We start from the raw sequence: 21,432 nt of genomic DNA on the forward strand, positions 1-21,432 counted from the left end.
ATATCAAATGATTCATTCTTGTGATTATAGCCATGGTGACAGAAGAAGAGGAGTGACTGTAGCAACTAAAAGCAGGGCTATCGTTAGAAGAGTCTTAATAGAAAAGTTCATAGAAGCCACCATGATCTAACGAAAACTTCATTTGAATACCTCTACCGAAACTATCAGAAACAGACTTACTAAACCAAATTTTAGATGTATACATCCTACTAGACATATATTGGGTTTTAGAGAAAGGGAACATTGTTTATTGTAACTGGTCTAAATAATGGTGAAACATGTTTAGTTTGATGGGTTTTTGGTGGCATTGGAACCCTGTATTAATTTACAAAATAGATTTGTAACATTCTGATCGAATTTTAGTTTGTTGTCCTTCAAGCACGGAAAAATCAACGGCATACTATTTTTTCCAATAAAAATCCAGTTGAATCTCTTTGCCTACGTCCATGGTGATGTCATTTATCTAACAGCTTAAAATGTAGCAATCTAGATACTACCTAAGTGCATACAAAATTTCAATAAACGCTTCTTCCTGTTCTTAACTTACATTAGCAAGAAGCTAATAATATTTTCGAAATTTAAAACTACAATTTTTTTTTCTAAAAATAAATCATGGAATATTCCTCTTAATTGTTTTCTACTTAAAAAGCACCCGTAAAGTTTTCTATAGGATCTTAAAAGAAAAATGTAATTACCTTGGTAATTACCTAGTATAGGTGCTTATAAAGAAATAAGTATCTTTATCTGTACCTATACACCGTCGGGAAAGTTTTAATATGCGCTAATACCTTTGAAGTTCAATATGAAGAGCCTTTTTATGACAAATCAGAGAAAGAAAGAATTTTATCATTTTCAGGTTTATAATTTTTTCTAATTATCTCGTACAGTACAACTCTAAGTATATCGAGTCGTAGTGACCTCACTACAAAGGTCTTGAAAACAGCAACATTATCAAAATTTAAACGCGAAACGACAAATAATGTTCAATTATCTTTAATTATTAAAAAAAACTTAAAAGTGGTATTTGATTACCTTTTGTTATGTGCTGTTCAGAACATTTAGGCAATAAAAAAGTTTATATTTGCAATCATGTCTGACATTCTCACATTTCGTAATATTTTATCAATTATATGTACAAAAATACCGTGGTCATTTATCTAAATTATTACTGTAATATGGTAGCAGTTAGGTATATAGGGTATCAAGAAATATTTTAATTTCCTCAAAGTAATACGACATTAATATTCTAGTATTGGGTAAAATTTAAATAATTGTATAATAAACATTTTCTTTCTAAATGTAATTAATGTTAACCGAAACCGGATATCGACCAAAATATCGATCACATTGGGGTTAGTGTTTTACTCATCATTAAAGTTTCCTTAATTCAGTAATTTATCTATAAGTATTTTATCAAATTAAATTAAATTGTGCTTTATTTACAAGTAATAGCAGAATATGTTTCTTCATTTTCTCTTATTTTATGTCAATTTTCAGTAACTACTAGATACTACTAACTACTAGGCACAGAAATTAAGGCATATTAAAAAAAATCACAAAATTTTGGGCGATTTTCAAAGAGCTATAACTTAGAGAATCAAGAACAAGGAAATTGAAGCTTCAAGTGTAGTTTTCGGATCTGGATTTTAAAATTTTTTAGCATTAGCAGTTTTTGAGTAATCATAAGAAAATCAACGAAAAAAAAAAATATATAAATTTTTGCTTTTCTTTAAAAAGGCCTATGAAATTTTTTTTTGGATAATCTCACCATAAAGCTCTTTTAGAAAATTTAATTCTGTTCAATTTGAGCTGTTCCGGAGCCTTGTACGATTATTTGTCGTTGAGTTATTGTCGGTCAAAATAATCATTTTTGACTTTGGCAATCAATTACTCGGGAAATAATGGTCGTACAGAAAATACAAGCAGGGTTTTGAAAACTACAGAGTATTCTCTACAAGCCGTAATTATTGATTTTTAATAAAAAAATTTTTTTCGAAGTGAGAATGTTGGTTAGAAAAAAGGTAAAAAATTTAATAATTAGGGATATTTGAAACCATGATAATTTTAAAACGCTGCGATTTTTTTTTCTTAGTGCCCAGTGTTTATATTTGTCGTTTTTGCTGAAAATCAATAATTTTTTTAAGTTAAAAATGTTTTTTTGAGCACTAATCCATATTTTCTTCATCAGAAAACGTTCATTATTCTAAAAAAATTAAAAAAACAAAAAATTTTTAAAAATTTAAAAAAAAAAAAATTACATGTCCACAAACTTCACAAACTTCAAAAAAATTTGGTTGATTTAACGTTGCAGATCACAATTTAATATCGCGTATTGCCGCCTCTATTCCTTATCACCGTTCTAAGCGATCTCGCATATTAACAATACAATATCTCGTACACGATGCCCCAAATAAAAATCTTACAAAAGTGAAAAAAATAGTGTAAAATATTCGGTAAACATAGGCAAACTCAAAAAAATTGGGGGTTCATGGGTCTGCAACCACCTTTCCCTCCATTCGGGCTTTGTTATTTTAAACCAATTACACAAAAAGTGTGCTGAGTTAAAATCAGAATATGTGCCAAATTTCAAATAAATATCTCTACAATCACTGGAGTTATCAATAAAAATCATTTTTTTATTTTAATTTTGACACCTTGTATTTTGAAAATGGGGCTCCGAAATGAAAAGTGGCATGAGAAAAGTCTCATTATTTTAGTCCATAGAATATGTGGTTAACGGGTTGACCTACTAATTTGTAACACCCTGTATATTTATCTAATAAATGTCACAAAGTTGAGCTTTGACGTATGCTAAAAATCCGCCTTCATACTTCATTTCATTATTAATTCTGACATACAGCCAATGACTAAAATTAAATGTCGAGATTTCGCGTGTTCCACGAATGGTGGTGATGGATGTCATCTATCTATTACGACGATAAGAGGTGCGTCGAGTGGGTAAATGGAACGGTAGGAAGCGGCAATAGCAAAAAACTAGTTACTGTCATCACTGGGAGATGATTTACTCCGTAAACGAATACACTTAACAATTCCCAGAGATTAATGGCTTTCCATGAAAGTTTTCACGGATAATTTCTCTTGTCCAGTTGACAAATTTTGCAAAATTTAGTGCACTTCACTGCACCAGGCCTATAAATCAGGCTAGCGAACTAGAAAATTTATCGAACATAAATTTCTCGCAGTGCCAGAAGATATTAACTTTGAAAACTATTAAGTATGCTATCAATACTGTCTTCCAAAAGCCAATGGACAGCAATCGAAAAATTTTAATTTCTTAGATACTAAGTAGGTACTTTTTTGTAATTAGGAGCGGTTTCGTCTGGCTTCAGAATCAACAAGAACTAAAATAAACATCATGACGGGCCTAGGAGTTCCAATAGACGGTCCACCTCCACAGAGCCTAGTTCGAGAGCAACAAGGGGAGAGCAAATATTTATAGCTAAGGCTAAGGAAGTGAAAAGTAATAACAATGCATAACAACACGAACAACCATCGTATTTTAAATATCAGCACTAATAAACAGTTATACAGGGCGGCCAAATGAAAACGAAACAGAGCCATTTTCAGGAACTGCGTCAAGATTGTAGAAAAACGTCGATTTTAGATTAAAGGGAGACATTCTTTGCTGGTATTTTTGACTTCGCCACTTTCACTCCCAAGCAAGGGTAAGCATCACCACAAAATATTTAAATGGCATTGGGGGTTGAGTAATATTTCTTTTGAAAGCTCTTACAATTCTCTTTACAATAGACTTTAAATTTTATATTTCTGCCCAATACTTATTAAGAATTTTGATTTTAAAGTTGAAACTTAATGTACAAACAATTAGTAACGGTAAAAATGTCAGTCATTCGAGTTAAGTACGCCAATGGTATAAATTTAGTATTTCTTGCGTTACATTGGTTTTTGGCGATTTGTTATCACTTTCGTAAAAAAAAACAATTGTAAAAAACATAAATGAATGCTATACACACACAATGAACCCCCTTGCTTGGTGGTGAAAGTTGCGGAGTCAAATACTGTCCTGCATATGTATTTGTTACTACTCTTACAATCTTATTTAATTTATCTATTAAGCAAAATGTTTTTCTAAAAATGTTATCTCGAAAGTAATTTCGATTGATAAAAAAGGGAACAATAATAATATAGCTCAATTAAAATTATTAACTTTTCTGAAGCATTTAAACTTCTGTTATACGACCTCGCGTATGAGTCCATCTTTTCTCTCGTAAGACATCTTATTATACAGGGTGTTTTATAAGCTCTATGACAAACTTTGACAGGTGGTAGCTGAGTTAATTTCTAATTTTTTCTTGTATGAACATAGGTCCGATTTGATTTTGTTTAGAAGTTACAAGCATTTTAAAAAATGTTATTTCATATTTTAATCAAAGTAGTCTGATAAATAAAAAGATGTTTTGTGTAACAATAATTGCTATTTGTGTTATTTTGTTTATTCATTTGACACTTAGCGTTAAAGTGCTAAATATGCATTTATTTACAACTGAACGACTGACAAGGTAGCACGAGAATACCGACCCAAATACCCATTTCGTAGTCTTCGAGAAGAAGGTAACCCCGTCTCAAAAAGGTCATTTGTCCTACTGAAGTGAACGTACAAAATAAAGAAGATACAATAGATGCTGTCATCTGTCAAAATTTGTTCAAAATATATGGTATTAGCACGATGGTGCACCACCACATAGAGGGAGGCAAGTAACTGCTTGGTTAAATGATTTTCCGAAAAAATAGATAGATCAATAAGCATGGCCATCGCGTTCCTCAGATTTAAATCCTTTGGACTTTTATTTATGACATATGAAGCAACTTGTCTACCAAGTTGAAATCACTACCAGTCAGTAGTTACTTGAAAGAGTTTAAGATGCAGCTAACCAGATAAGAAATGATTCAAATCTCAATCGTCAAATGACGGAATCTTTATTTCATCGATGTGAGGCATTCGAGACGAGAGTGGACATTTTGAATAATTTTTATAGTCTTAAGATTTATTAATTTGGTTAATAAAGATAACTAACGTTTAAACACAAATAATAATTATTGTTATAGCAACCATAATTTTTATTTATCAAAGTAACCTGTACTTTGATTGAAATATGAAATTATATTTTTTTAAATGCTTCATCTATCAAAGTTTGTCACAGAGCTTGTAAAATACCCTGTAGATTATCAACATGGTTTCTACAAAGGCAAATCTACTATTTTTAACTTTCTTAGTATAACTCAATATATATCTGAAGCCATCAGTGGAAATTCATAAGTAGACGTGATGTACATGGATTTCACAAAAGCTTTTGACAGTACAGGCTTCATCATAATTAATAAATCTGGATTTTATGAAGATCCATTATTTTTTTCCTATTTATTTGTATCATCATCCGGTGAATTTGAATGTTCTGTGCAGGGTCGTCGGTTTTCAATCTTTCTATTGACAATATTGCGCATGAAATTGATGATAATTGTCTTGTAGATTGCTAATAACATGAAAATGAATAGAAGAGAAAATTAACAATATTAATGATTGCTTAAAATAAGTTTTGAGTTTAATTACTGTAGAGAATTGCACTTACAAAACCATAAGTTTCCCATGATCTAGGCATAATGTTTGACAATAAATTGATTTTAATAATCGTGTTTTATTCTCATGACTTTACTGATATCAGTACTATAAAAATGTTAGAGGTGTGATACTTTTGTTACATCCAAATTAGAATAAATGTCTGTTTTTTGGAATGTTAATTATAATTTTAATATTCGAAATAATTGTTCTAAAATGCCAAGGAAGAGTTACTTACATGTCGGTTATAAAAATTACATTCGTATTAGAAAGACAAGGTGATTCAAAATTTAATATTAATGCCAGGAAGGAAACACATTGTTAACAAAAATGTCAGGCTAGAGACAAATGCTTCTAATTCCTTCTTTGTCAATGTTTAGTACTTTTTAATTTGCTTATCATTTATTTCCTTGCATATAAAATTGAGGTCAGGATCAATTAGGTATGTGAGTTGTCAGTATTTATTCAAGTTTAAAGCATACCTTAAAAATAAGGAGGTTATCAAACAAAGCAGATTGTCATCGAGATAATAATTGGTGATTTATATCTTTTATTTTTAGTTCCTTTATATTTCGTCTTTTGCGTTCTAGCCAATATAATCGTAATCATATTTTCAATAAATTTTTGGGGAAAATATGGTTTATGTGAATAGGTATTTAGATTACATTAAAGGTTTTGATTTGGTTTTAAAAAACACCCAATAACAATTGTATCTATTTTTATATATTACCAACAAGAACCCATTTTTTCACATCTCCTAAAACTGAACATTTTTCCTGCTTTGTTTGCAGTTAACTTGAATTGATCCCGCTTTCAAACCGCTTTCCACTTGAAAATACTTAAGGTTTTTAAACGGCTGAAAATCACTTTGTGTTAAATGCGAAATATAAGCCAGTTAATCGATAATACATTGTCTGAAGATATTTATTTGCCGTATAGTTTTTGTTTTTTTCTTATTCATTGGTTATGTTGCCACGTGCAAAAAAATAATGTAAATTATTGAAATAAACCTTTGCGCCAAAAGGAATCGTCAAGGGTTATTTTTTATGAAAATAGTTTTCCGTGAACAAAACTTTTAGACTGAAAAAAACAGTTAAATAGAAAATACAAAAAAATATGTTTCTATTGATAATTTCTAAATTTTTTATTGGAAATCTTTTAAATTTGGGTGAATACATTTATGATACGTAGGTTATAATTTCAGACCCATCAGGGGCGTAGATATAGGGGAGTACTTTGTTGACCAGAAAATCTACGCCACTGGTTTTTATTTTATTTAGTAACCCCATTTATTTTAGGACAAAAAATCCCCCTTGCATATTTGTCATTTAGCGAGCTTTCATGCTATTAATTTTTGGGGGTGGTCCTATTACTCCCACCTCCACCCGAAGAGCGACAGCTGAAGGTCGTTTCGCTTATGTAGGTACTATAAAAGACCTTACATATGGATGAAAATCAGCCTTGGTACTATTGGTCACTAAAATGTACCGCGTGCTCTCGGACTATTATTTGGTTCGCAAACGGGTATTAATTCTGAATTCACCTCGCAGAAGTAAAAATAAGTTTTTTATCTACCATTCTTATTTATTATATCTTCTGTAGCTTTCTTTTCTTAATAACTAGGTCAATAGAATTTTGTTCAATACCAATCAAACAGATATATTTCAAAGGAAAAGTTATTCTTCACCTCTTCCTAATATGCATTTCGTGAGACCTGAACGCGAAACTGTTATTTTCGTAGCGTCACTTTCCCTACAATTTTATTAGTCCCATAACTGGTCGATGGGCGGTGACTATGCGATGACAGGTTATTCATTATATTTGATACAGAAAAGACCTAATTGGTTAAATAAGAAGTAAAGAAAGTGGTTTGCTAAGTGATGTAAATAATTGCAACGTACTGTTTTAGAAATGTAATATTGCAACTTTCTCGGGCTGTAGCACGTCTCTTTAAATTATTCATTTCGCTATTTGATTCAATCTTCACGGTGCCTTAAAAGTTATGAGGGTAATAAAATAAAATTTAATCAAATGTTAACTGTATAATTAACCTTTTTTCCTTTATTGCTGTTTTTAAATATTAAATCATGACATATTTTGTCGTGTGTCGATGGATTCTCCGATTTCAATATCTTTTATCCGGTTACTATGAAATATATTCATATATAAAAAAATCCATAGGCGAAGATATTAAATAGATTTTATCAGCGTTAAAAATTCTTTCTGTGGAGCACTGCGCATATTTTTTTATTTTCATATTATTATCTTTAATTATATAAATCATTAGCGCATGTCTTACACATTAAACAGTTTTAGAGGTATTTTAGAAAAAAATAATTTTTAAATTTCCGGTATTGCAACAAATACAGCAAAAGACAATTACTTGGTATGCTCTAATCTTTGAACATTGCAAAGTGTACTTCTAACAAATGTAATTTCTCTTTAAGTTCTCGGAAAATCCTCGTTACTAAGACACTTTGTTTACTTGGCGTATTGCAGGCCCGGTCTGGCTCTTTCAGGGGCTGTCGGGAAAATTCGAAATCGGGGCCTATTTGGTTTTGTCTGTTATTAGGGTGCATATCGACTCTCCCAAAGAAAACTGTCATATCTCAAATTTGGTTATACTTAGATAATTGCATTTGAATAGTTGAGAAAATAATAATGTTTGTTATTTTTTTTTATTACAAGAGCTAAATCGTTCTTCTTTAACAAAGTAATTATTGTTTAGGTCTTAATTAATTATTATTGATGATCTAAATAAAATAGTTTAGGATAAGAAAAAAATGGATTTTGAATGAGTTACTAGTTTTCGTCGACAAAATTTTTTATTGAAAAACAACTTGCTACGCTATAATAAGGTACAGAAAAATTAAACATTTTCTATTTTTAGATAAAAAATATATTTGTTAATAATCAATAATGACATAAAAGGAAAATTTATTACGATTCAGTCAGAGTCATCTTCTTGGTCAATATTACTTTCTTCCTGGTGGTCAGTCTTACTAGCAGGCCGAAGGGAGTTGTAAAATCCATGATACATCGGTGGCATCAAATTAGCCTTACACAGACCCAAAAGACCGCTTAATTTTTTACCATCAATTGGCAGCAAACCTTGATACAATCTTAGAAATTGATATTCTTTGCGTTTGCGTGTGTTTTTTTGCTTTATTGGGAGATTTCTCTGATTTTGCTGATTTTTACAGCCTCTCCAGTAACATCTTTTTTCCAGTTTTGTTTCTTTACCATTGGTTTAAAAGTTACAAAATCTTTATGAAACATTTCTTTTACTTTGTACTGTGGAGCAGTAACTTTGGTCATTTTTATTAGACTAATCTACTGATCAGGTGTGAGATTTATCATTTTTCGACAATTCTTTATTTTTCAGATTTCGAACCGCGATTTTGTTTAAATTATGATTATTATAATTATAATTTTTTCTGTTCTCTTCTCGGAATTTGTATTCTTATAGGCACTACACACGGAATCTTTCTTTTGGCTTAAAAGCTATATTAAATTTCGAATTCTCTGGTTTTTCCTCCAGGCCCACGGCTTATAGATAAAGGAGTTACGGTTTGGAATATATATTTATTTCTCTCTTTCTTTCCTGTAGGTACACTGTTTATAGGGGTATAAGGCAAAATAATAAAATTTGTGTTAATTTCTTGACCTGGGAAAATCCCATTTCTACAAAAGATTCAATTTTCATTTTTGCATTTTTCTTTTTTCTTTTCAATTTACGGTGGTTATATCTAAAGAATTTACAAAAAATTTTCTTATACTTTTGGCGCTTCGTTAGTCGTTTGGGGGCCAAAATAAGTCGGGTTTTGCCGACTTCCCGACCTGGCCAGACCGGGCCTGGCGTATTGTTAATATATAGGTATGGATAAGCATATTGGTCGTAATCTACAATAGACTCTTTTAGTGTGACGTCACATATTTAGGCAACCCGCAACAAATTGTCGTAGTTGAAATTGTACAGACTGAATCTGTACTGTACTGTACCATACCATAAAAATGAACAATTTCAAATTAATTTATTTTTATTAAATTTTTTATTTTATATTATATATTATTTATATTATTTATATTTTAATTTATTTTTTTTAATTTCTCAGGTGAGATCTTGTCGATATGTTATCGCTGTTATCAGCGTATTTTCTCATATTTTGTTTAATCTGGGCATTTTCTAGTTCAACTAAGTATTTTTATTGTTTCTCTTGATGCTGTGCTGTGTCAGTGTGTTAATCGAGTGTTTTTTCTTCCAAGTGGTTTATATACGTGGCCTTAACAAGTACCAAACATTTCTTTCTTTTTCGCCAATATATCCTGTTGCGAGGCTACTTCTCTTACATGAAATTATCTTTAAAATGCGCATGCTCAGTAATATTGATATAATTTTAATTTATTAATTACTATGAAAGTCAATATTGTTCTATAAATTTAAATCTATATTCTATAATTCTTTTAGTTTGTCACTTGGGGGTTTGAAACTTTTTAAATATTTCTAATATTGCCAGAATATCGTGATATTTAGGGTCATGACAAAGAAAATTTTTTTTTGGGACTTATGTGTGAAGTACATAGGGTCGAAAATCAATCTAGTAAAAATATTGGGAAATTCTTCATGACAATGTGCACTATGGAGTTGCCTATTATTTGGCGTGTGTGACGTCACTACTAAAAAGGCGAGGCCGACGAGAAAGCGTCGGCCTCGTAAAAAGGTCTATAGTGGAAGTTATAATAAACCAACTGATTTGGTAAGTACTATTTTAACATTCTGTTTTTTGGAAACATATTTAGGTTTTCACCTTATTTCGAGTTGCTTGACATACTCGTAATATTATGCCGCTAAATTTTGGGACACCTTCTAGAAAACATTTACAATTTTGAATATTTTATGTCCACAAGAAATTATAGATGACAATTCTTTGTATAGGACGTTTTTTTCACAATAAATGGTGTACATTTCATTCGCTTTAATATATTGTATACTTTAGTCCTGATACCTGCGTTATTTTTTTGCACTTACAATGCATGTAGACGAGACAGCAATCACAAATTTTATGTATTACTATTTCAGTGAATAATTTGTATTTGTTGGATATTTTTAGCACTTTTTCAATAGACATCGAATTTTAAACTGTAGTTGATTAGTTTCAAAACAGTGTGTTTCAATAAATTATAAATAAACCTGAAATCAATACACATACTTAATTTTTACAGTCATGACAATCATATTTTAATCACCTTGTTTATGTGATCCAATACATTTATCATAGACATTCCAAGCATATTACACAAGTCTGTAGACGCATATCAAGGTTTATTAATTTGTATTAGATTGCAGTTTTCTTCTTAATTTATCAACTTTTTATATCCTGGACGTAAACAAATTTCCCGACAAAAAGCAAAGAAAAGTAAACTAAAATTGATGAAATATCGTCAAAAACTTTCACAGTTCGTTTCATAAAGGTTAGATTATAGTCTTAAGGAAGAGTCCTTATTTGATACAGACGATTTATAAAACATAGGTGCGTAATAACTTTGCGCGAAAAATATATCTGTTAGTAGATATGATATAGCTGAAATGAAAATTGATCAAATAGGATTAAATACAGATATATGACGTCAAAGAATTGGGACAATGACAATGTAATGCTCAAAGACGAGTCGTCCTTTGGTCCTACATTCCTAAAAAGGCCGGGATGTATAATGCACGACCAACCGCCGCTTTACAACGATCCAGTAAACATACAAAGTCCATGTTTGGAGACGTGTCAATAAATGAGGATTCGGCACTTCATATTCAATTTCAATGCTGGCAGAATGAAAAGATTAAAACAAAAGGGGTATTTTGACATCAACGAAGTGGTGGATGAATATGTGTGACATATTTAGCATCGACTATCTCAGTGTATGCGTAAAGTCTGAGTATTTTGTGTATAATATATAGAAATAGAGATAAGTTTCTTTGGATCTTACAAAAAAAAATATAGCATTTGAAGTAAGGGTTTCTAATAATGTAAGGATGTTAAAAAATTAAATTGTGCTTTTAAAAATTATTTCGCAGTAGTTGTTATATACATTATATTATTAGTTAAAATCAGGTTACTGAAATATATGCCTTATATGAACTTTTTTGAATAAAATGATTCTGGTGATATAATGGCTCCATCTCTAATAACAAATGAGATATGTGAAATAGGAAGATGTTTAAAAACTCATATTATTAAACATAAAAGATATTGTACAAATATAATTTTTATATCCAATAAAAACCAAAAAATTTAATATAAGTGCAATTGCCTCACATTGCAGTTATATATTGCACCATTTTCATCCAATAGAAATTGTAGGCAAGAATAATAATATTAAAAAAACAATAAACGAAATGATATCAATAAGAAAAGAAAATCATACTGCAAATACGATCAGATATAGAAACTAAGTTTCGGGTTTCCTAAAATTCACCCAAAATTTGAAATTTGCACCACTTGTGTGGTAAAGTGCTAACGAAAAAAAAAAGTATAGCGTGACAGCTGACAATTTAGGGTTATTAAAAATGGATCTTTACAAGAAAAAACAACGCGTTTTCATTGTTCTGCAATATTTGAAAAATAATGTAGATTTGGCCACTACAGTTCGCAATTTTCGTACAAAATAAAGTAGGAAGAGTGGTTAACTTCATCAACTGTATTGAAAATTTCAGGGAGATTTGATCTAAAACTCGCTAGCCGTCCCTCAGCAAGACGTTGAACACAAAACATTGAAGCAGTTCGCGAGAGTATTGTTGAGAGTCCAGGAATGTCAATTCGGCACCGTTAAGAATTGGACATTTCGAGACGCTGTCTATGGCGTATTCTCACGAAAGATTTGCATCTTAATGCTTAATCAACTGATTTTGATTGATTTTTCGAACAAAATCATCTTTACCGATGAGGCCCATTTTCATCTTGATAGTTTCGTGAATCGACAAAGTTGTCGCATTGGGGTTCAGAAAATCCACGAGTGGTTGTTGAGAAACAAATGCATCCACAACGTGCCATTGTTTGGTGTAGATTTTGGGATAGATGCATCATCGGACCATTTTTCTTCGAAAATGCGGCTGGCCAGGCAACAAAAGTTAATCGTGCTCGCTATTGCGACATGATAATCCAGTTTTTTGTGCCTAAATTACAAGATATGGATGTAGACGACATGTGGTTTCAACAAGACGGTGTCACATGCCATTCAGCCATAGGAACAATTCAATTACTGCATGATTCATTTCCTGTTCGTGTAATTTCCCGTTTTGGTGATCAGAATTGGCCGCCCAGATCATGCGATTTAACATCGGTTGACTTTTTTCTCTGAGGTGTTTTGAACTCTAAGGATTATGCCAACAACCCACGCCTTGAAGGCGGATCAACTGTATCTACGAAAACCTGCGTTTTTCATCAAAATTACTTCTTACATGATTTTGGGACACCCTTTTGATCGTATGTGTGTGTTTGTTCAAGGATGTTTTATAGATATCTGCAAAACATCAGTTTTTTAACGTAACATAATATTTTGTTCACATTATTGAATATATTTTAGTTATTTATTTTAGGATTATTTATTATTTAACTAATATAGTTTTTAAAAAATATCAATTTTCAATGTCTATAGCATTTTATAACGTGTATTAGTCCATTTTAATTAATATGGGAATTATATTGTAGTGTTTTGAGGATGTTATATATACAGGGTGTCCGCAAATTTCACCTACAACGTTTGACTGCATATTCATTCAGTGTTCGCAGTGTATCAAAACAATTAAATATTTCATAATTTGCATGTTTGGAGAGATGAAAATCCTAAAAAAAACACGACAATAATGACATTACCTGATAGCCACATCAATCACATCTTGTTTTCATCGCCTACTTAACTCAAAGTTTTAAATCCGTGACACTGCTATGTAAACCGAAACATGCAAACCTGCAAATAATACAATTTTTCTCAAGAATGGCTTCCTTTAGGCGATTTTCTCAAGACAATATTTTTTTTTAAATAAAACGACCTTTTCAATGTTGCTTCCCGTTTTTAAAAAAATACGACCACAGTAAAAGTTTTGACCGCTAAAAGGGAGAGGTAACCGCTGAAAACTATCAACCAGTATATCGATTTGACTAAAACTTCATGAAATAATATCCCATAATAGTCCAAATAAATGTGCCAAATTTTAACGCGATCGGCAAAAGAGTTATCAAATTATTAATTAAATTTGTTTTATTTTTGACAACTTTGAAGGCCTGTAACTCAAAAACTAAACATTTTTTATTTAATTAGTAAAAGTAAAAGTACGTGCTTTGTTCAGAATTTGGCCTTAATTGTGTATAATGTCTCGTTGTTATTGTTAGACAAATATTTGATTGCCTAGGAGCAGACTTCGCTTTCAGACAGAGTAGATTTAGTTTATGGCCATTATTTTCGTTATATCTTCCTTATTATTAGAAACAGATTTATCAACCCACAGTAATCTTCAGAATGGTCTAATCAATCATGCAAAAATAGATGGGGTACGACAATGAATGTAATGCAAGTTAATGCACAATTGTTTCCTTAAGGCTTAGTAATAAATATACAGATAGTTCTAGTAAAGTAAAGATCACTTTTTAAATTTATCCTTTGAGGAGTGCAGCTCCCATCAAATATTTTTTATAGGGTATATAAACATTTTTCCTTAATGTAATTAGTACTTATCTTCAGACTCTGAAAATTGTTACCAGTGATAAAATATCCTAGGAATGTTCTATTAAACAATAAGTATATCACATTAAAATCAATTCCCTTAATGGTACTTTTATCATTACAATTTTAGATTATTTTAAAAGATCTTGTTTGTATTTTTAAATACGTAATTATTCTAAATCCATCTTTAATAATTTTAGGCTAAATGTGTTACAATTAGAAACAAACATTCAACGCGATTAATGGTGACAGAATAGGATATCTATTATGGTGACAGAATACCATACTATGACTGAACATAAACAATAAAAAGTAATTTCGTATTTGTCTCTGACCTATTTTTGCCTCTATAGAATAGATTTTTCAGTGGTAGTTTAATACGTTTGGAAATATCCCGGATCAAATATCGGCGAATGGAAATAAAAAACGAATCCTGACGAAGCATCCGTTAAATTTCCATATCTGAAAAACTCCACACAGCGTGCATATCGCGCACATAAAGCGTATACGTATAAAGGAACATCCGTTTCATCGTATTTCCGGGTATGAAATATTCACCGGATGATTTAAAACCTGTTCCCGTATTATTCACGAATAGCAGAAACTGATCATGTGACGTCCCGTCGTCAAAAGGCGTCGGAATCATATGTACCCTAAACTTCACTAACTTTGACGTGGTTCAAACAGGTGCCCTGTCGCTTCAGCCTTGTTTCAGGCGTTTACAGCCGTTTACTCAAGGCCGCTAACTACCATATCTAAATCTGGGTTAGATGTATCGATTGGGTGTTGGATTTCATAGTCTTAAAGCGGCCTATTTTCAGGCTTTGTTAAATCACAAAGCCGATGTATCTAGAGCAGTGAAAAACCGCGCCAGAAAATAATAGTCTGTGGAATCTGTGGAAATAATGATATAGGTACACACACTAATCTGGTTTTTAAAAATTAGACATGGAATTTGCTCTTTAAATTGACCTCATTCCAGATTTGTTTGACGATATTATATTGTTTTCAAACAATTCATTTGAAGCAACGTGATGGCAATAATTTTAAAGAAATTGATAAATTCAAGAAGTTCATTTAGCATTTTAATTATGCAATGTGTAACTTTGTGTCATTTTTATGCGGAGGCTATCTTTGACCTTTAGAAACATATTTAAGTTTGTTTTCTAAGCACTCTATTGCCATATTACATCAAGTGGATTGATTTTATACAGTTCACCTAAACCAGGTGAACAGAGGTCATTGACACTGAAATTCACAAACTAAACATAGTGCTTTAAAAAATAGTAACATATACATATACATATACAAAAAATATTACTAATGTATCAGATTAATAAGAAACTGATTTTATAAAATAGCAAAAATAATTTATGTAAAACACAGCTATTTACTTGCAACTAGTAACATGCGCCTATCCACATACATGTGAATATTAGTTAATATTTGATAGATCATGCAAGAAATACAATTTTTTTGAAAACACTTGGAAGTATTTGATATGTTCGGCGTTTCGTCCACAGTGACAAAAAATGTGGTGACTTTAAAATATCATGTCAAGTTATTTTCCATTGTAGTCTCTCCCTTTCTGCCATTCCGATAATTTTATATACGTACTTGATTTAAAAAATTAAGCGCGCACATACAACCTAGTTCGGTAGCTGCCCAGTAACGGCGTAGACATACCCCCACTTAGAGTCACGCCCTGTATATTGTTGATAAGAAAAAAAATGTCCAACAAAACAACTACTGTAAGAATGAATAATTTTAAGACCAATTAGTATAAATTTTATTTTGTGGAATACTTTAACGTCTCCTTGAACTTGAAAAAAGTTTATACAGCCCAACCAAATTCATTTTGTCCTCGAGTTCCACTGGCAACGTTACCAGACTAGTACCGGGTCTCATTCTCTAACATATTTGAGGTACCTGTCGTACTATTAAGTTGTTTTGTCTTTGTCACTACTTCTAAGAGCTCTCTTCTTTATCCGCCCATCTCACATGCTATAAATTTATATTTTTGAAATGCTCAGTTCCAATTCTATAAATTTTAATAAAGATTTTGGCTGATCTTTGATGAATCCACACACGGTACAAAACGATGACACAAACATACTACCATTTCAGACGCAATAACTTCGTCCAAATTAAAGTAACTCATGGTAATTTTCATTTCTAAGTTTAAACTGATATTCAATATGCCTGGATTATACAGAAGCAGACGAAATTATCCATTTAAATTTTCATTGTTGTCATGGTAACGACTTAGAAGTTATAATTGGAATTTGCTTTCAAACTTCTTTCTTTGAAAGCGAATAACTCCACAATGAAGCCTGATAGGAAATTTTATATGAAGTACTATATCTATTTTGACCTTCCCTGTATACCTCTTCATTTTTGACATGACCTTTCCGGACACCCTGTACACTGTACATATACGTCACGAACAAGGTGTTTATTTGGGCATTATGCATAATGACCAGAGAACTCGAAAGAGTGATAGTAATATTTGTAAATTTATCACATTGATATCAATATGATGAGTAGCACAATTCTTTTTTGGCATTACGATAAATAAAAAATGTTTTTAATATCACATTCAAACAAATATTGACTAAGGTAGGTCGAAGTATGTTAGATAAATCCATAAATATGCGCGGGCATTAAACATAATGACCAAATAATCACACTTCACAACTATATATCTATGTAACCAAATCTGACCTAATTTAATTTATTTGAATAAAATTCTCCCTGACTGGGCAGTATGCATGGTAAGAGGTCAGTTTGATACAATTACGAATATTTATTATTTTGCCCAATTACTCCAGTATACATAGTTTCTGATTATTGTGCATAGCGCCCAAATAATCCCATACATTACATATACATATACCGGGTGGGACATTTATCTTGAGACAAAATAATATCTCGATTTGACTCGATTATTTCGAAAAAACTTTCGGACAAAAATTGTTGGGCATCGACGTCGACGGGGCCATTGAAAGGTCCATATTACGACTTTTGGTCTAGACCGGAAGTGATGTTTTTAGACCGCAAGTTGATTCTTTTAAATGGAAACACTCATTGTTTACCACGGATTTCGACTGAAAAACGGAAAAAAAACTTTTTGTTATTCTTATTTTTTCAATACAACCCTTATTTTGGCGCATAAAAACGCCATAAAAAAACAAGAGAGAAAAAGTAATTCTTAATTTCACCGAAAACGAGCACCCCCAAAGAAAATAATTTAAAAAATAATTAAATTAATAAATTAAATAATAAATTAAAAAATAATTTTGTTTTTCGTTTTTCAATCGGAATCCGTGGCAAAAAATGGGTGTTTTCATTTAAAAAATCAACTTCTGGTCTAAAAACACCACTTCCGCTCTAGACCGGAAGTCGTAATAAGGACCTACAATTTTTGTCTGAAACTTTTTTCGAAATAATCGAGTCCAACCGAGATATTATTTTGTGTGAAGATAAATGCCCCAACCGGTTCCTATATTCAAAATATCTTAAATATCATTAAAAAAATTTCGTTCTACTCTCTGTTATATATTAAAACGTATTGGTTAGTTCTCCATTGGTCCTGTCTTCATTATATGTTTAAGAGTTTTAACTCATTGTCTTATCCGTGCCACACGAGTTTCTCGCAATATTTTGTTATTTTCCGTTTCTGTATGTTAATGTTCAAAGTTACGAAACATCAATTACCAATTAATTTCATATTTAAAACATTCTCATTTGCATACCGTAATAAAACCACACCTTAGTGCTAAAGGCAAGGACGATCTTTCGCAATGGTCTCTTGAATGAGTCTTAATATCTGCATAATGTCTTCTTATAACCGTTCATTTTTGCTGTGTGGATATTTGCCAGACATTTAATTTTGGTATCGGCAGTGATTGGTTACTTATTGCTTCATATCCCAATTCAATTTAGGACAGGAAAGGATCTGATATAATAACAATATATCTATATTTCTGTAAAGGGCAAGGTTTGGTATGTCGGGAAGTTTCGAAATATTTGAAAAACAGCAATAGTAAAACTATTTTATGTTTACATGGATCCAAAATGTTTAATTTTCATCATGTAGCTTGAAAACATATTTTCTTTGGATGAATTAGTTACTAAATAATTGTGAGTTTGATACATATAAATGGCTGTCTTTTAAAAACAAAATTCCTGAATGTACCAAAAGCTTTAAACTGAATTTTATGTGTTGTAGACTGTTCTTTCCAATGGGTCTTTGGGATGGGGATGGTTTACCAGGCATGAGTTTTGTGCTGATAAACTATTTTTTTACCTACGCTGTTGTAGTGAAAAACTTATTCGTAGAAGCTACGTCAATTTGCACATTTAACACCTTGTATTTTGAAAACAGACTTTTCGAATATTTTTTTTTATTGTTTGCTGTAATGTTTCCAAAACAGCCTGATGTAACCATTCTTTAAACGGAAAATAGAACTGGCACACAGATGTGATGTACTAATTTAATAATGAAGAGATAAAAATGTACAATTAACATGAGCTTACGTTCGTTTTTATGTCTGCTACTTGTTAAAACTTTTTAAGCTCATCTGCAGTCCCAATTAACAATTAAAATAGGCTGTGGAACTTTTTTTCTAAGTGGCCGACCGTTTTTCATGTATAAATAATTTTCAGGCACTCCTTTTGATTTCTTTATCCGGCATAAACAAAATTTACAGAGAATAATTCATCGCAATTCAACAAACATTAGTGTTTTGGTAGTGTTCAGGACCTACTTTATCGGCATTTCATTAATAGGAATAAATTTGCCTAAATTACGTACTGTATGTGAATTTAAACTATACATACATATATGGTGACCCATTTAAATGTAAAAGTAATAAAAAAGTTTGTATAAGCCTCGATCTGGATTATAATTTGATACTACTCAGCTATATGCCTTGACTAGCACCACTGAAATAGTCTTTTTTTTTCTATAATATATTATTAGTTAAAAAAGTAATACCTTCACTTAGTATCGTTAAAACCATGCCACTTGTAGCAGTCTACATTTGAATTACCAGTGCCTTAGGTATTGAAAGCCAGTCTCTTTTTTGGAGCCTAATTTTTACGTGTTTCAGTGTTTTCAAATCTCAAAGGTTTTCAAAGTATTCGACAATAGATTGCAAATCACTATTTTTCTTAAGATTTTTTTCTTACTTGAAAATTATTATTTTTAATTTTATTTGCAACCTCGGTAAAGTTAAACTTGAAGCTTCTAAGTTATTTTTATATACTTTTTATATTATTTTTGTATATCTCGTTCAGATTTAGTTATTTCATTTTGTTAACCGATCCGTTATAATACATTTGAAAAACTGAACTATCTATTCTAAAACGAAAAGAAGGTACATCAATGTTGTTTATTCTAAAACTTAAGGCAGCAGAAGAGTAATTGTTTCAAAAGTACCTAGATATATTTCAAAACGAGTCATTGGTGTGGAAGTTACCATAACTGGTAATTGAAACTGAATTACTAGTATGGTGTTACAAATACTAAATGCAAGTATTATTTTGCATTTTGAAGCTATTATTTTGCGTTTCAAATAAGAATAAAAAATCTGCATCTTGGAAATGATACGTTTCCCTACCAATTTTTATACAGGGTGTCGAAGATATACGCAATCATTAATACGTGTGTCCAGAAATGTTTTCTCTTTGCGATAAAAGGTGTTGAATTTGAAAATATATATATTTTTTTAATATATCTTAAGATGTTTTGATATACATGAAACTTTGGTTAATTATTTTACTAACTGTGGACAAAAATTCACTGAGTTGGTTCACAAATCTGCCAATTAGTGCAGTGGTGGAGATAATAAGAATCACCGGCACTAAAACCTCGACTAATTTCGACGCTACTGAATATTTTTAATTCTACAAAAATTAGTTTTATACAAAAAATGTAAGATTTCTTTGTAGAAATAATGCAACTATCAGAAATAGTGAGTTAGTAGGTAGTGATTTAGTGACTAACTATACTTAAGAAAATTAACAATACTTGCTCTACATCAATAATTTTTTTGGAGTTTTCATTGCATTACATTGTATTTAAAATTGTATTTTCAGTAAGAAATTCTTATATTTTTTTTGTGTCAGGAATAGTATTAGAATTACTTTCGATTTAATTGTTGTACTTATACTTATTTTAAATTAAAAACATAACTGAGAAATAGCTCCTTTTTAAATTTTTCTTAGAAAAAACTACCAAAACTAAGTGTACCTACTTTCAATTTTCAAGATATTCAGCGACGTTGAAATTTAAGGGTTATTAGTATTAGTTCAAGTTTCATTAATTTACGTTAAATATTTTAAGATATATTTAAATAAATGTGTATCACATTTGTCATGTATATACAGGCTGATGCAAAATTCAGTACAAAGACTTTAGAGGCTTATTTTTGAGGTCAAAATAACTTTTTTTTTTCCTGTAAATGTGGGTTCACAAATGCTTAGTTTTCGATATACAGGGTGTTAAAGTTTTTTATTTTTTTCGATTTTTTTAGGAATAGTTTCCCAACAGATTTAAATGGTGCCATAAAACTTGGGGTACCGGAGTTTTTTAGGGTGCTAAATTTAAATATGACATTGCTTTTGACGCTGCTTGTAGAGGGTGCCACCTATAAGGATACGCTTGAATTAAATTGGCTCTAATATATTTGCTACCCTAAACATTGATGTTCCGTATTAGTGCATTTATTCCCCTATTAATTTTAAGAAAAAAGGTATACTTGGTCGAAATCACTCAGAACAACCATTTCCGAGATATTGACTGATGAAGAGTTAGATGCACACCATTAAGGGGATGGGTTATTTTTATAGACCATATCACTTTTTTCTTGAGCTACTACAAACGAAAACATTGTTACTACAAACAACTACAAACGAAAATCTATAAGAATTTCAAAAAAAAAAATTTGAATTTTCAAAAGTCACATTCCATATTTTCGATCAAAATATTTTTAAGGTTTAATAAATTTAATATTTTTTATTTTGTTTTTTTTTTGTAATAATCTGGTTTCTACCTATATTGTTCCTAAGAGTCTTAGAGCTCAACAAGATTGACAGAAAACCTCTAAGAATAGATG

Source organism: Anoplophora glabripennis, unplaced genomic scaffold (assembly GCF_000390285.2).
Source record: "Anoplophora glabripennis isolate ALB-LARVAE unplaced genomic scaffold, Agla_2.0 scaffold34, whole genome shotgun sequence".
NCBI classification, from domain to species: Eukaryota; Metazoa; Arthropoda; class Insecta; order Coleoptera; family Cerambycidae; genus Anoplophora; species Anoplophora glabripennis.